Genomic DNA, 9,944 nt, shown 5'->3' on the forward strand with positions numbered 1-9,944 from the left:
AGCTTAGCCCAGGCCACCGCGTAATGAGAAATAATAAATGACTGTTGTTTTAAGCCATTCTGTTTTGGAGCAATTTGTTATGTAGCAATAGGCAACCAAAACATCACAATTTAACCAGTCTTCCTCTTCCATTTTAATTCTTGTTGATTTTGTTCTTTTTGAGTTCTTACAGTTGTATGTCTTCTCTTACAAGAGATTTCTAATGGGTGTTGACTTCAACATCACTTCCTTGGCTGTTTGTGATACACTGAAGAGTTATATGTCAGTCAACCGGCTTTCTGATATTTATATGCTGAAATCTTGAGGCCAATTTTTTAAATGCTCTGAAGAGAATCACCTGGAAAGCTTTATAAAAATGGATTCTCCATCCTCCCTTCCCCTCCTTCACCATAATGGATAAGGAATCAGTATGTAGCTGCTCCAGAGCAACGTGCAAGTTAATTTAATAATCTCACCAGGAAAACTATTTCAATAACTCAATTAATTATCTCTTGAATTTTGATTAAAGGAAAATGAGCATGCTAAACACTGTGCACAAAGACCCAAAAACTATCAAAATATAACCCTTACCCTCAAAAAGTTTAGAATCCAGTTGCTAATATATATATATATATATCATATCAACATTGGATTAACATTCAATCAACCTACACTAGAGATACAAAATTAGGTAATTTTAACTTATACAATGTTATCTATCAATTATATCTCAAGAAAACTTGGGTGAGTGCCTCTCTTCACCTGTGGAAAGCCATCCAGCCCGCTCTCCATACATTCAGGCTGGGAGTTATTATCTACAGTCTGGTGAATCAGAGGACAGCATCCTTCTGGCGACAGTGATAGGTTCATGGATGAACATGTGACCCAATCACAGCCAATGAGACACAATCACTAGACTTTTGCTGGGACTGTGAGAAAAAGGTACTCTTTTTCTTCTTCTTTTTTTTTCCCAACTTGATTTAGAGCTATTAACAACCATCTTGCCACGTCAGGAGGAAAGCCTGTCTTAGAAGAAAACTATATTTTAGGAAAACAGAACTGGGAGCCGTCTAGAGAAATTGGCCCCTGATGGTATCACTGAACCACTGAAAGCTGGTTCCTGCTCTGGGCTTTTCAATTCTGTGAGCCAAACACACACACACACACACACACGGAAAGACACATACCTTTTATTGCTTAGACCAGTTTGAGTTGAATTTTCTGTCACTTGTAAAACAACTTTCTTAGAAGCATGTTTCCCATCAGTAAAATGAGGATAATACTGCTACCAGGCTTTGGTGGGGTCTGAGTATTTTGGAAAGTATAAAGCCTATTCAAATACCAAGTATTTTCCTACTTACTTCCTCTTTTCTGCTTCTGCCTATTCCTAGCATAATCATGCTTTTAAAGCATAAACATAATGCTAGACCAAAAGAACATTTTCATTACCAGACATGCCTGTTCTGTGTTCAGGGACTTCTGAACCCCTGTGTTCCACAGAATTCTTCATATCCTAGAATTCTTTGAAACCAAATCAGCAAAGTTCTGTTTCAATGAGCCATTTCTTCCTTAGGCCACAAAAAATAGCTTCTGCAAATAAAATCCTATGTTAAAAATGGTGTTTGTGGAAAACATTTTACCTGTGATACATGCGAATGTGCTTTGGAAATGAAATTGCCTAGGAAATTCGTTGTTGATGTTTGCTACATTTTCATTACTACTAATTAGTTCAACTCTAAGTTCCTTCTTCTTCTTGCGACTTGCTGCTCAAAAAAGACACAACCATGTGGGGAGCCAACGATGAAAGCTCTTCAGTCTTTATTCAAACAGCAGAAGATTTTCTTTTCAATAACCAACTGCTCATTTTACTTCTAAAAGTCTCTCTGTCCTTCGTTTCTGCTTCTCCCTCCTTTTCATGACTCCTTTATCCAGCCTGGAAACCTGATGTTTGTATTTGATCCATCTGCAGGGTTTATTCCTCATAGCCTCTATCAGTGCCTTTGCAGAAATTCATCATCCAATGCCAGTGGACATTAGAGGACAGGAATATAAAAAATTAGCAAACAGGACCAATATTTCGGTATGTGAATTCTATCTCAAAAAAGCTGTTACCTAAAAAGAAAAAAAAGGCAATGAGTAAATACTGATCCAGCCCTCCAAGAACCAATAGAGAGTCATATCCTGCTCCTCCCCAGAAACAAACCATGTCCGGGGTTCATCAGCATGTAGGATGGTGATATTCTTCTCTCAATATCCAAATAAAACCCAGCAAACCCTCCTTCAAGTGTTACCAGTGAGGCATGTGGGATCACAGTGAGTGGATTGAACTGATAAAGGCATTTTATCTGCCAGCATTTAAATGTGCCCTTTAAAGACTAAAATCAATTCCAACGTCCCTATTTATACTCTGGTGGTACCCATGTGTATATATAGCAAAACAGCCATTAGGAAAGAAGCTTTGCATCTTTCCACATAATCCGAAATGATGGCAAATTTTGACGTGGTAATTAAATCAGAACCATACATAAGAAAAAATATATTGTGGGCTGGATCTATTCAAAGCTACCTTCTTTTTAAATTTAATTTTCCATTCCATTTTTTATGTTTCATCCCGCCTTGCCCGTGTACTCTCCCTGTAATTCATTCTCTAGCTCAGCTGGACTTATTGCTACTTAGACTGGCAGATACAACAGTGAAAAGATGATGTCACCCCTTAGCCAAATTGCACTATTATTATAGAACCGCATGTACTCTCATTCATTTATCTCTGCTGACATCGCTCCATGGGAAGATTTTCCAGGGCAGATGTGAGCTCCCTTGGCAACAAAAATGGTGGAGAGTGCACATTCATTTTAAAATACTGAGAGGTGGAATTTAGTAAATCTTGACTCTTTGGAAGTATATTGTGAATAAAGGAGACATCTAATGTCCTCAAATGTGGTCTGATTAAAAACCTCCATCTTGAGCATGGAACAATCCCTCCCCCAGATTTATTCTCATCACGGAAATACGCTCTCCATTTAAAGGCATGCTTTTGACCCACAAAAATCGTGCAGACTAAAGTGGTTTGTTTGGCAAGTATAGGTATATATGCTAAGAAATGACGTCACACTTTAGTTATCATTTGATTAGGAGTTGGGCAAAAATTAGTAAAAGATAATTATGTAGGTTCCATCCAAGTGTGCAAAAACAGCTTCAAAATCGCATACAAGCATTAGAGAGACAGATTTGGACTTTTTGAAGAGGAAAGCAAGCAATCGGAGAAGTGGTATAAAACAGAAAAGGCACCCCAGGAAATGAGAGTGAAAAGAAAACCCAGGAACAATCAGGTTCGTTTGAGGGATACTTTCCCTCATATCTGCCCTTCCTCCTTCTTTCCTCCTAGTTCTTCGGAGAAGTAGGTAACTTTTTAAAATACATTTTCTTTCTTTTTTCTCTTATCTTTTAAAAATATAATTAATGCACAGAGCGAAAATTCCAATAGTACAAAAGCGTATACAAAGAATGAGAAGTCTCCCTCCCACTCCTGAGCCCCGCCCCCTAAGTATCCACCTCGGCCTCACCCAGCAAAAATGAGCACTGTTACTGCCTTCTTGCATCTCTTTATCCTTGGCGTTTATCCTTGGCGTGCACCACGCGCTCATTAGCTGTCTGATGGAGCCTAGGGATAATGTCTGAAAATACGTAAAATAAAATACAGAGGATTAAAAAGAAACCAATTATATTGAAATATGGTTCTATCTCTGAAGCACTTAGGGTTCCATGGGGTCCAGGATAAGAGCCTCCGCTCTTAGTCCCCATATGCACAAGCCTGTTTATATGCATTTCTACCCTGTCCCACAAATGGCAGCACCTCTTCCACAGCAGGTACTGCTGGAGCTCTACTCAGATGTCCTGGAGAGCCAGCACACCCATCGCCTGGCTGCCGTGAGCGAGGGCTACCTGTGGTTCACACTTGCCCTCTTCCGCAGAGAATCCTCCACCCACCCTCCAGCCCGGGACGCACTGCAGCCAACACGAGGTAAGACCTTGGACAACCCTGTGGTACAATTCGGGCCCCTGTGCTCGCGCGGGATCAGGCGAAAGCTGATGTGCACGGAGGCCTTGCTTAGCTTTTTCCCTTGCCCTGCCCCACTCCGCAGCTCCCCTTCTCCTGGGAGCAACCCCTCCTCAAAGCACAAGAATCCCTGTCTCACTCTTTGCTTCTAGAAATCCTGATGCCAGACACTCAGTTACCGCCCCTTACCTTGACGTTTCCATTTACTGATTTCTTGGAAAAGATTCCATATCTGTACATACGGATCTGCCGCATTCTTTTAACAGCCACATACTCTTCCATTAAATAGATTTACCATCATTGATTTAGCACATTTCCAGCACAGTCATTTCCAAAAGTTCCTCTCCGGGAACTTAAGCATCTAATTTTTACACATTGAAATGTGATGATGGCCTTGCCATATTTTAAGGATCTAGTTAGTTGCTGAGGAGTCTTTTCTTCAGCTTCACCACCTATAAAACTTTAGTCCTTTGCTATCTTTTTGGAATAAAGCTTTATTCTCAAAGCAACTTATCTCCAAATTTGACAAGCTGTAAAGACTCAGCTGGCCCCCGGCCCTGGCATCTGTCAGTCCCCACAACCAGAACACCTTACCACCCGATCAAGGACCTTTCTCCAAGCTAAACAGCAGAAAAAGTAGGAACTGCAAATGCTCGCCTAATGAACAAATGTCCAAACGAACTTGGACCCTGGAACGCTGGGCCTCACTGCCTTCCTCCTGTCCTGCGAGAGGAGCAGACGCCTCTTGAGTCTGGTAGGGACCCCGGAGCCCCTTGCTGTGTCTCACACATGACTCCCAACAGCAAACCCCCATTCCCAACAGCACAGTCTAAACCCACAAGAGGGCAAGAAGCACTTCCCTCTCTGCGTCCCCAATCGAAAGGTGGATCTGGGCGCCTGGCTGGCTCAGGCAGTGGAGTACATGAGTCATAATCTCAGGATCGTGAGTTCAAGGCCCACGTTGGGCACGGAGCCTACTTTAAAAAAAAAAAAAAAGGAGGGGGTGGATTTGCTTCCCCACTCCCACCCCCGGTAGCGCTTGTCTTGGCATTTCTTTGAGGCTTAACCGCACCTTCTGAAGAGCCTCCCCGGGTGCAGGAATTTCCCATGGTCTCAGTTCCACTTTGCCAAGATTGAAACCAGAACTCACTTTTCCCACCTAGCAGCTGCTCACAGCGTGCGCAGTGATTAAACCCAGAGCGGAGCAGCCCGAGGAAGCAGGTGCTGCTCAGAATCCATTTTCTGGGTAGGAGGGAGGAGACTGGCGGCAGGGTCTGGAGACCCCCAGCGCTGCCGCGGCGGTAGGGTCTCTGCTGGGTTTGTTTCGTGAAGTGAGTTCAGTTACAGCAAACAATGGAGACCGATAATTTCCTTCGCATTTGTTTCTCTCTCCCTCACAGGCATCACCCTTCTCCAACCAGAAAAAATGCCTGATTTCACTCCAAGTCAGACAAAGGCAAAACAGATCCAGAGAAATATTTTTTTCTACCTATCAGATGGGCAAAGGTGAAAATGTCCAATGAACTACATTGGTGTGAACATGGAAAAACACGCTGCCAGTGGGAGAATGAACAAGTCCAACCTCTATGAAGAGAATGGGGCCACTAACTGTCAAGTGCGAAATGCGAAACTCCTAACCCAGCAATTTCACTGATAGGAATTTGTCCTATAGATAGGAGTCCAGCAAACCTTTTCTTTAAAGGGCCAGGGAGTGGGGCGACTGGGTTGCTCAGTCGGTTAAGCGTCTGCCTTCGGCTCAGGTCATGGATTCAGGGTCCTGGGATGCAGGGCTGCCGCTCGCTCGTGGAGCACTCTCTCTCTCTCTCTCAAATAAATAAAATCTTTTTTTTTAAAGGGCCAGGTCGTATATATTTTGGGCTTCTAACCCATGTATTTCTTTTTCTTTCTTTCTTTCTTTTCTTTCCTTTTTTTTTTTTTTTTTTAATTTATTTGTCAGAGAGAGAGAGGGATAGAGCACAAGCAGGGGGAGCTGCAGGCAGAAGGGGAAGCAGGCTTCCCGCTGAGCAGGGAGCCCAATGCGGGACTCGATCCCAGGACCCCGGGATCACAACCTGAGCCGAAGGCAGACGCTTAACCTGCTGAACCAGCCAGGTGTCCCATTTTCTTTTCAGGCCACGTATTTCTGTTGCAACTACTCACCTCTGCTGTTGTAGCATGAAAGCAACCACAGACAATATGTAAACAAACAGGCGTGGCTGCCACGCAATAAAACCTTATTTACAAAAACAAATGGCAGCTTGAAATTGGCCCACAGGCTGTAGATTGCCAACCTCTGCTAGGTATTACAGCAAATGTATACAAAAACATGTATAGTATATTCTTCATAACAACGGCCTAAGAATGGAAACCACCTTGATGTCCATCAAGAGTGGACTGGATGTAAGCAAATTCTAGTACCTCCTTTCGGTAGAATACTTGCAGCCGGTAAAAAGGAGGCTGCTCTATCTGCACTGATAAGGGTGATACCCAAAACATATCAAATGTTTTAAAATGCAAGGTGGAGAACAGAGTACAGTATGCTTCCATTTTTTTATTAAAAATGCATAAATGCATTTGTATGTATTTGCTTATCTAAGCATTACACATATCTGAAAGGACACCCAAGAAGTTGGGGAGGGAAACCAGATGGGAGACAGGCGCATGAGGGAGATTTTTTTCACTGTCTGCTCCTTTGTGCCCTGTGAATTGCATACTATGTGCTTCACTAATGAAGAGCAAATAAATATAACTGAATTTTTTAATTGCATGTGCACTTCTAGTACTGTTATGAATCACCAAGTATAGACAAAAAAGTCAAGTGGGGCTCTGGGCAGCAGACCTCTCTATTCCGAAGTCCCCTCCCGTGCCCAGAGGCTATGGTGGCTGTCAAAGAGCATCACAGTGGGAATCAGGGGACCTGGCCTCAAGTCCAGCCTCTGTTACTGACTCTGTGCTGTCCTGAGCCAGTCAATCTCATCACTCTGATCGTCCCTTTCCTCTTCTGTACAATGCAGGTGATATGAGCTATGTAATTTAAATAATACTACTACTATTGGGGATATCTTTTAACGTCTCTGGGCTGCTTTCCTCATCTGCAAAATCAGAAAGTTGGACAAAATGAGGCTTTTCACTCTCAAATGCACAATTCCATTAATAAACAAAGCTGTCATTTACAAGAATTCAGGCAGAATCACCAAGTTGGCAAGCTAGGAAGGATCTCTTCTTGCTTATCTCAAGAGATGACTACCAAATCCAAAAGAGAAAATAAGATATCTGTTTGCACTTAGAAATCCAGTCCAACCTGGAGGTGGCAAAGGTCTGCCTTCTTCCAAGGACACCACCTCTCTTTCCTTGGCCTGGTCCACCCAGCAGTTGTCACAGCCGGGCAAATTTTTTTTCTTTTTTTTTAGCAGCCACTGGGTACAGAAGACATCCTGTTGGAAAAAATTTAGGAAATGTCAGTCACAAAGAGAAATACACTAATAGTATCAAATAATAGCCTCATGAGTGCTGGCAGGACAAAGAAATGGAGGGACCCTGTTCGGCAGGGCCATGTAGGGAAGGCCGTGCCTTGTCCCCACTTCTGGCCTCTGCTAAGAGCTCACCATTTGTATTGTTTCAGGAACTCCAGGGAGATAACAGATGGTGATGAGGAAGAGCAGGGTTGCACTATCCTCCTGTTTCTGAGAATTTCTGGCTATTGTTAAGCAAAAGTTTGGAGAAGTTAAACTGACAGGAAATAACACGCTTGTTGAGTTATAAGGTGGCAAATGTTGTGAAATCCTTTTTCAGAAAAGGCCAGCTAAGAGAGAGTGTGCTGATGTGATAAGGAGCAGAACTCTTAAGACCATCTCAGCTGGTGGAAGTCTATCTCTTTTCCTTCCTCATTTCCATGAGCTCAGGAGTATACAGACAGATGCTTTGAAAAGCATGTTGCAAAGATTCTTTGTGTCCCTGACTTCAAAGAAACTTTTATTCTTGAATAAACCGTGTTGGCCTCCCAACTTTAGAACCAAAGCAGCCAGGGACACCTGGGTGGCTCAGTCGTTAAGCATCTGCCTTCGGCTCAGGTCATGATCCCAGGGTCCTGGGATCGGGTCCCACATCGGGATCCCTGCTCAACGGGGAGTCTGCTTCTCCCTCTCCCACTCCCCCCCCCCATGCTTTTTCTCTCTCACTCTCTCCGAAATAAAATAAATAAAATCTTAAAAAATATATATATAAAAAAGAACCAAAGCAGCCAGTCAAATCTAAGAGTTTTTAACAAATCACAGACTCTATCTGGAAATGCAGAGTGTACAGTGGGGACATGTCTCCAAAAATGACAGGCTGGGAGAGGGCGAGGGAATGGGGGGACTTAAGGCAGCAGAAGCAAAGGAAGGTGAGACTTCAAATGTGAATTACAGAATTGTGCTTTCTCTTTGAGAGATGGGAGGAAATATTCATTAAATATAAGTCACAGGACATCAGGGTTTGGTAAAAATTTTGGTAGATTATGGGGCAACTAGAAAGAGGATAGAAAAGAAAAAGAAAGAAAAAGAGAGTGAATTCAGTATAAGAATTTGCTGTAAGAGGGGCGCCTGGGTGGCTCAGTCGTTAAGCGCCTACCTTCGGCTCAGGTCATGATCCCAGGGTCCTGGGATCAAGTCCTGCGTCGGGCTCCCTGCTCGGCGGGAAGCCTGCCTCTCCCCCCTCCACTCCCCCTGCCTGTGCTCCTCTCTCACTGTGTCTCTCTCTGTCAAATAAATAAATAAATTCTTAAAAAAAAAAAAAGAATTTGCTGTAAGAAAGACAAAAACCATATGATTGCATTTATTTGTGGAATCTAAAAAACAAAACCAACAAACCAGAAAGACTCAACAAACACAGGGAACAAGCTGTTGGCGGGATGAGCAAAATTGGTGAAGGGGATTAAGAGGTACAAACTTCCAGGTATGGGGGTTCCTGGGTGGCTCAGTTGGTTAAGCATCTGATTTCAGCTCAGGTCATGATCTCAGGGTCCTGGGATCGAGCCCCACATTGGGCTCCCTGCTCGGCAGGAGGCCTGCTTGTGTTCCCTCTCTCGCTGTCTTTCTGTCAAATAAATAAATAAAACCTTTTAAATAAATAAATAAATAAATAATGAAAATAATAATAAAAATAAAACAAAAATAAAAAAAATTCCAGGTATGAAAAAGTCACGGGGATGAAAATAACTTTGTGTGGTGAGAGATGGGGACTACACTTACTATGGTGAACATTACGTAATATATAGAATTGTTGAATCACTGTTTTACACCTGGAACTAATATAACATTGTATGTCAACTGTATTTCAAAAATGATAATTTTTTAAAAAGAAGAATTTGCTGTGTACTCTCTTTGGGGGTTGCCTAATAAGGAGAAAGCTCCTGATGGGGGGCTTTGTGCTAGAGAAGAATAGGCAAACCCTGATGGGGGTATGGGGCTGAGAGAGAACATTCAGAAGGACCAGAACCCAAGGGTGTCCTATAATTTAACTTAATTATGACACTACCTACCTGAAAATTGCATCAGATCCCACGGTTCATGATCAATTATTAACTCCATTTTCTAGTCCCTTTCCCACCTCAGGGGTAGGAGATACGGCTGAAAATTCCAAGCTTCTAATCTTGGGTTGGTCTTTCCAGTGACCAGCTCTCATCCAGGATCCATCCAGGAGCCTTGTTAGAACAAAAGACAGGCTTGTCACCCAGGAAATTCCAAGGGATTTAGTACCCTGTTTCAGGAACTGGGATCAAAGACAAATACTAGAATAAGAGATGCTGCTAACACTCTTACTAACATTTAGGAAATTATGAGGGTTTTAGGAGCTCTGGTCCAGGAACCAGGGGCAGAGACCAATATATGTTTTCTATTACCTCACAGCACCTTATTTCCACTTTTACTAT

General features: G+C 42.7%; 1 long non-coding RNA gene across 1 annotated transcript; it reads right to left on the reverse strand.

Moving 5' to 3' along the window:
• Positions 1-1,613: 1,613 nt before the first annotated feature.
• Positions 1,614-9,714, reverse strand: LOC118016478. The gene is made up of 4 exons (XR_004680841.1): positions 9,555-9,714; positions 7,338-7,470; positions 3,543-3,653; positions 1,614-2,091 (listed from the first exon to the last, which is right to left on the reverse strand). It is a non-coding gene; the product is annotated as an uncharacterized LOC118016478 (long non-coding RNA).
• Positions 9,715-9,944: the final 230 nt, after the last annotated feature.

Source organism: Mirounga leonina, unplaced genomic scaffold (genome assembly GCF_011800145.1).
Source record: "Mirounga leonina isolate KUSES-001 unplaced genomic scaffold, KU_Mleo_1.0 Mir_168, whole genome shotgun sequence".
Classification (NCBI taxonomy): domain Eukaryota; kingdom Metazoa; phylum Chordata; class Mammalia; order Carnivora; family Phocidae; genus Mirounga; species Mirounga leonina.